Genomic DNA, 7,660 nt, shown 5'->3' on the forward strand with positions numbered 1-7,660 from the left:
TGTTCATTCTCTCATTGCTTCTCTTAGGAACACTCTCTTCCAACACTTTACCACTCCTAGTTGATATAGCATTTACGGGCCTCTTAGGATCTAGTCCTTGGGTTGGAAGTTTGGAAGTGCTAGTCCCTTCCTTCAAAGCATTGGCCAATTGAGAAATTTGTGTTTCAAGCATTTTATTATGGGTCATGACTTCACTAAATTTCTTATCACTAGAGGCCATGAAAGTATTGAACATTTTGGTTTGACTTTCCATCATTTCCTCTAAGCTAGACCTACCAGGTGGTGCTTGTGCATAGTAGTTATCTTGGGGAGCTCTATTACCTCTCACATTTGAATTGGAAGCATTTTGATTAGAAGAACCTCTATTGTTATTGTTGTTCCAATTATTCCTATTATTAGAGTTTCCCCCTTGGTGATATTGGCCTTGATTCCCATAGTTCCCTTGGTTATTATGGTTATGGTTACCATAACCACCTTGTTGGTTGTAGTTACCTTGGGGATTTTGGTCCCTTTGGTTCCTATTTCCCCATTGGTTTTGGTTATGGTAATTACAATCATTTCCTCTTTGGTTATAGGAATTTCCCCCTTGTTCTCTTCGATTAGGTGGTAAGTATCTTTGATTGTCATTCCTAGGTCTATTATCATAAGACAAGGCATTGACTTGTTCATTTTCATTATCATTACCATCTTCATATTGGGGTTGAGGTTGAGAATCATAATTACAAGAAGAGGTATCATGGTCATATGACCCACAATTTTCACAAAACAAACACCCATGTGGCATGTTATTAGAAGTAGAAGGATAAGGGTTAGAATTCATACCTCTCCCCTTAACTTGGGAGGGATGCTCTTGTGTTGAACTAGAGGTCTCTAGTTTTGCCTTGATGGACGTCATCTCCTTGCCAAGGTTGGCGATTTGGGACGTCAAATTGTTGATGGCGTTGAGGTGATCAACGGAGTAAATCGCATTTCCTCCCTTGTTTAGAGACTCTCTCTCTCCTTCTTGCCAATCCATGTGGTGCCTCACCACATCCTCAATTATCTCCATGACTTGCTCCTTCGTCTTGTTCATAATGGGGCCACCCGCTCCCGCATCTAGGCTAGTCTTTCCTTGTGGGCTCAAGCCTCCATAGAAAATTTGAAACACTTGGTATGTCGGAATGCCATGATGGGGACACTCCCTTTGATATTCTTTATACCTCTCCCAAGCCTCATAAATGGTTTCACTAGCCCGTTGACGGAAACCTTGGATCAAAGCCCTTGCCACGGCCGTCTTCTTTTGAGAGTAGAATCTCCCTAAGAAAGCCGTGGTGACCTCGTCCCAAGTTATCAAGGAGTTCGGCCTTACTTCTTTCTCAAGCCATTCAAGAGCCCTTCCTATCAAGGAGAAAGGAAATAGCTTTAGTCTCACAAATTCTTGAGTTACCCCATTTACCTTAATCGTATTGCAATATTTTTCAAATTCATTCAAATGTGCAAGAGGGCTCTCATGTTTTGCTCCACTAAATTGCCTCCTTTCGATCAAATTTATCATTGTGGGGGTATTTCGAAATCATTGGCTTGAGTAACGGGCGGAGCAATGCTACTTGAAGCTCTATAAGCTCCCGGTGTTCCCAGCTCCTTCAAAGGTCTTTGGACCGGTTGTTCCCCGTCAGCCATTTGCTTTTGTCTTTCCCTGAAATTGACCTCCCTAGTTGGGGAAGTAGTTAATGGCCTAGAACCGGCTCTCCTTCTCCTCCTATAGGTCTGCTCAAGCTCGGGATCGTAAGGCACCAAAATCCTGTTATGATTTCTGCGCATACACTCTCAACAATTGCAATTAGTAACAAGGTTACAAGTGTAGCCAAAAAGAAACACACTCTTTTTGAATTTTTGTTGTTTTATGGTGAACTAGACTCAAGTAATCAATTAGCAATCAACAACACCACTCCCCGGCAACGGCGCCATTTTGATGGGCGTTAGAATGGTCGCACATTCCACACTCAATCAAACACATTTATTAACAAACACCCTACAAACCAAGCATAATGATAAGTAAGAGTTCGGTCCACAAGGAACGGGATATGGTTGCTAAAGATCTTAACACTTAAGCTAATTCGAAGTCTAAGGTCAATTGGGGTTCGTCAAGTAAACAAACAACCTATGATTCTAAATCGATGGATTAAAGACACTAGGGAATGGGATCCACTCAACCAAGGCAATTAGGCAAACGGGGAGTAAAATAGACAAGGTATAACAAGGACAATATGTAAAATCGACCTCATGCAATAGAAAACAACTCACACTACTAAACTTAGATTCTTCATTAGTCTAGCAATAGATGATACATAATCAAATTGCAATAAGTAATGACATACTCAATTTACATTCCCATGTCAAACTAAGCATATCATGCTATCAAGCTCCTAAGTCAAGGGTAGCTAATCCTATCATGAAGAACTAACAAGCAATCTCATATAATCAATTTAATTGCAATACAAACATCAATGCTTCTCCACATTTGCATAATTAACCCAAAAGGTTGAGCTTCACCCAACCCCTAGCAAGAAGACTACTCACAACTCATGTTTATCAACATGCAAACAAGTATTAGGGTTCTAACTTCTTCAATAATTGGGGAAAAGTGATTAACAATTGAAATAACTATCATCCAATAACAAATTATCAAGAACTAAGAAGATTAAAATATCATGCAAGAACAAATAAAATCAGAAATTGAATGGAGAAAAGTAGAAGGAAGTTACTAATTAAAGCTTGAAAATGTTGAATACAAAGTGCCAAATCTTGAGCATGAATCTTGAAACCAACTATTACAAATGATTAATTTGATGAAAACTAAGTTAAATTAATGTTTCAAACTAAGAGGAGTTTCTAAAAACTAGGCTATTTATGTCTGCCTTCCAAATGAACTAAAGGGGAATTATTTATACTCCCCGAAACACATAGGGAAATCCGTCAAAAGAGAACGGATTCCCAGCGAAGAAGCGCCCGCTCCAGTTTACTGCACGCCCTCTCCAGCTGACTTCATAATATAGGCAGTTTTGAAAGGTTGGGGAGGAGCGCCCGCTCCTCACAGGGTGCACTTGGCAGAAAGTTTACAGGAAGTTTGGAGCGCCCGCTCCTGAGAGGTGCACGCCCGCTCCAGCTGGAGCGGGCTCTCCTTTCTCTAATTTTCTTGCCTTAAACAAAATCCATGCATCGAATGCTTGCCAAATTGAATCAATAAACCTGCAAAACATGGACTAACACAAACCAAGAGGGGGCAAGGCCGAGATAAAACATTTTCATTAAAAAATGGGTTAGAAAGAGGGGAAATGAATGCAAAACCGGGTTAAAATTAACACAATAAGTGGTCAAATAAACCACTTATCACAACTCCTCCTACATCCCCTGAATTTGCCGAGGCTATGGCGGTGAGATTTGCTATTCAATTGGCAGGAAGGTTAGGCTATAAACTGATTGAAGTGGAAAGCGACTCTTTGAATGTGATCAATGCAGTGAGAACAAAGGCTCAAGGCTTGGCTCCAATTTATCTTATTTTTGATGATATTAGGAATGGTAGTATGATGTTTGATGTTTGATGTTTGTAATTTTAAACATGTTAGACGCTCTTGTAATATGGTGGCTCACCTTGTAGCTAGGTGGGATACCGGCTCTAATTCTGAACTTGTTCGTGTGGGCTCGTTTCCCCAAAGCCTAACAACTTTGGCGGAAATTGATATCACTTAATAACTAGCACCGCTACCGTTCGTTTCTTTCAAAAAAAAATTACTATTTTAATGATAATTAGGTGAAATAGTAATATAGATTAGTTATATGAAGAAAAACTAAATTTTAATGATAATTAATTTATTACATTACTTTTACTACTATTTTTTCAAACATAATTTTTTTTTTTTTTTTTTACTAAGAACAAAGAGTCCTATCAAATAAAAATCTATCTCACACATGTTAACTCGACTTGGATTAATTAGCCGATAATTCAAGGACCATAATACATTGTTCGAATTGAAAGAATTGGTGGGATAGGAAGAGAATATAAAAGAAGGGATTCATCCTCCCTTTCCTTGGATACCTTTTGATCTATAAGGGTGACAACAAAGGAAGGGGTCGAATATGGAGGATCCATTTTCCCTCCCTCTTTAATAAACCAATGCAAATCCTTCCAGTGTTAAAAGATTTGAAGGGAAAATTATGTAACTTTACCTTCTCCCTCCCCTTCCTTCTTCCTCTTCCCTTCCCTTTCTCTTCTACTTTGCTATCCAAACAAACCGTAAGGAGTGAGGAGGGGGAAAAGGGTAAGAGAACCTCACTCCAACCATAAAGTGACTAGGGATGATTATTGATCCCACTACCTTTTTTACCACTAACATATATAAGGATAATAAGTTACAACCTGCAAAGAAAAATCATGCATAAAGAAGAAAATTTACCTATTCTTGTCATCACTAAACACATTTGTGTTGCAAGTAACATTAGAGGAAACAATGGAACACCATTACATGACTCCATAAACGATGTTTATTAGACCCCAGAACACCAAAATAAAAATTAAGCTCCCCTCTCAATATCAATTTTAACTTCATATCCTCTTTTTAAAACTACTCTTTGATAATATTTGGACTTTCCCTTTAGCATACATCATTAATTTGTTTTGACACTTTTGGTCTTTTGGACTTTTTGCGTCAGATGTTGTACTTCATTGTTTTCTTCAGTTATTCCTCCTCCTACCTTAAACCAAAAGGTTACAAATGCCACTTTCCAAAAATTAACCCAATAACCAATGTGTTTGGTTATTAGACATAACATCAATGTTCGCTTTTAGAATGGGTGGTGGTTTTAGATTTGTGACTCTAAATGCAGAAATATGGATGTTCTTAACATGAATTTGAGGTGTTTCAGCGTATTTATTAAACACAACTAATATTACTATTGCTACGATGAATAGGGCAGTTAGGAGGACAACAATAAGTATGACACAAAATAATTGTGCATATCTAACTATCCATCGTTTTGAGGCCGAGGCACCTTGTGGCATGGGTGCTACATTCCCAGCCTCCATTGATGTGGGAAGGCTTAGCTTTTCCTTCTTTGTGTTATTTTCTTGATATAATTCTTTTTCCTTGAATTATGCTAATTTAGCTCATTCAAAGTAATAGTAAAGGGTTTTTTTTTTGCCTATAATTAGTTTAAAAAATAAAAATAAAAAATTGGCCTCAAAACATATCACCATTGTAATTAAATTTTAGTTAAGGAATTTGGAATCTTGATTGGTATTTTGAGCTTCCATTGAATTTTTCAAATTCAATTAGGAATATAAAGTCATTGGAGGGTTATTAGTTGCAAACATGTTTTTTTATGCATATCTTTAATTAATTTCCTCTAGCTCCATCACACATCTATTTTATGATGTCTTAAAATAAGTTATTTTATTTGTTATATATGTACTTATGTAGTATATTATATCATAATTTTCAGCAATTAAAATATAGATTCTGTTATTAAAGAAGATCTTACATTATAGATTGGAATTGTTAACCACAAAATAAAAAAGTAAATTAAAACCTGCTATGCGGTAGACCATTCTCTTAATTAACGCATTGTTTAATACTTCTCCATTTTTTTTTAATTCTACTCACTTGCATTATGTGCAGTCTCTAATAATGTACATATTTTATTAATTATATACTCTGGTTTTAACTACGTTCTAAGATAAATTATGATCGAGATTTGTGTGTGTGTGTGTGTGTGTGTGTGTAGAATTGAGATCATGTGAGAACCAAGGTGAATAATAGGAACTAGGAACTAATCTCAGCCATTGATCGCACTCCATCTAATGGCTCACATTGCACCTGCTCTTATTAATGGCATTCTCGTAATTTCGTTGTTTTCAAACTTTTTTCCAATTTTTTTAACTTTTAAGGCAATTTCATTTACTTTAAGACCGATTTCATTTATTTTTACTAAATTTTCATTTACTTTTGAGAAATGAAACTGGAAACTACTTTATAAAGTTAAAATATTACAAAAATGCCATTAATGACACAGGAAGCATGTAACATGATCTAAGGGCCTAGATTAGTTCATAGTTCTTATTTTAGCCTTGGTTCTCATTATAACTTGGTTATATATATATATATATATATATATATATATATATATATATATATATATATATATATATATATATATATATATATATATATATATATATATATATATATATATATGCACATTGAAACAATTCCAACAAGAGTACAAGACCACACATAATTAATTTTTTTTATTTATATATACTTACCAATAGATGATTAAGGTTTATTTAGTTTGACCAAATGAATAGTAATTGAGTAGAACAAACAATACTCAAGGTAATATAATCAATTTATTCTTATTGATTAAATTGATTTTATAAAGATACCTTTAGTTGATTGATACAAACTTTTTACTGTACTTAATTAATAAAGTTGATTTTAATTATTACATATGTTTTTCTTCATAATAACCAATTATTAAAATAAAATTATTTTGATTCATGGAAAAAAAAAAATTAATTTTGATAATAATTGCAACCAATTATGTATTTGACTAATAGTAATTTTAGTGAACATTAGTTTATTCAAGAAAAAGATCAGATAAAATGACCTCAGGCTGCCTTTTATGATACCCTTATTAGCAATGAATGTCTACAAGATAATATCTATTTTTCATATAGCTTAACCTTTAAAGTACTAACTCATAAGTTTCAACAAAAATAAGTTAAGTTCTTGTTCTTTTCACCTTATTTTTACTAAACTTAAATTATATTTACTGAAATTCATTATTTTTTGTTGTACTTAAATTATTGTTTTTACTAATTCTCTTTTATATTTGTTCTATAAAGCTGTTAATGTTGTTAGTTAAAACTTATTTTTACTGAATTGGAATTATTTTACTAATTACTACTCCTTAAACTTAAGTATCCTTAAACTTAGTTGTCTCCTCTCCTCGTTCTCTTTGTCTCTCCCGGTATTGTTATATATAATGTTCTTTATTATTGGGATTATAATATACCAACATAGTGTCACAAGTATGACATTCATTTAATTAATATTCGATAACTATAAAATTTGATTCCTAAATAAAATGGTTGCAATCGCTATTAAATGATCCTAGCTACAAAGTCACACATAAAGAAAGGACTTTATTTTTACTGATTAAAATATCTTTACTAAACTGAAATTAGTTTTACTAAATTCATTTTTACAAAACTAGAATTATTTTACTGAATATTATTTTATTAATTTGAATAGAACATGGCCTTGGTGGTGGTTCAAGGATTTTTTTTTTTTTTAAGAAGCAATAATTGTAGGCTTGTAGCGAATTAAAAGACACTAGAAACTAATTTAAAATTAAAAAAAAAATATTTACAAAAAAATATCTACAAAGTAATAAAATCCTGAAATTAATATATCCATAATATAATAAGTGCGAAGTACAATACAACTTTTATCTTGTCCTCAATAAAAAAAAAAGCTTTTATCTTCCAAAAAAAAAAGATTACTCACCAAAAGCTACAAATTAAAGTTTATTTTTTCTTGATAACATTCAATAGCATTCTAAAAGTGAAATCGATCTATCATTTATTTGTATTAAAAACATTAATTAATTAGCCTCTTGC

General features: G+C 33.6%; 1 pseudogene; it reads left to right on the forward strand.

Annotated features, from left to right (window-relative positions):
* The first annotated feature begins 1,160 nt into the window (after nucleotides 1–1,160).
* On the forward strand, nucleotides 1,161–1,260 carry LOC145569738 (small nucleolar RNA R71; annotated as a pseudogene).
* The last annotated feature ends 6,400 nt before the right edge of the window (nucleotides 1,261–7,660 follow it).

The sequence above is a fragment of the Chenopodium album genome, chromosome 11 (assembly GCF_948465745.1).
Source record: "Chenopodium album chromosome 11, dcCheAlbu1.1, whole genome shotgun sequence".
In the NCBI taxonomy this organism is placed as follows: Eukaryota; Viridiplantae; Streptophyta; class Magnoliopsida; order Caryophyllales; family Amaranthaceae; genus Chenopodium; species Chenopodium album.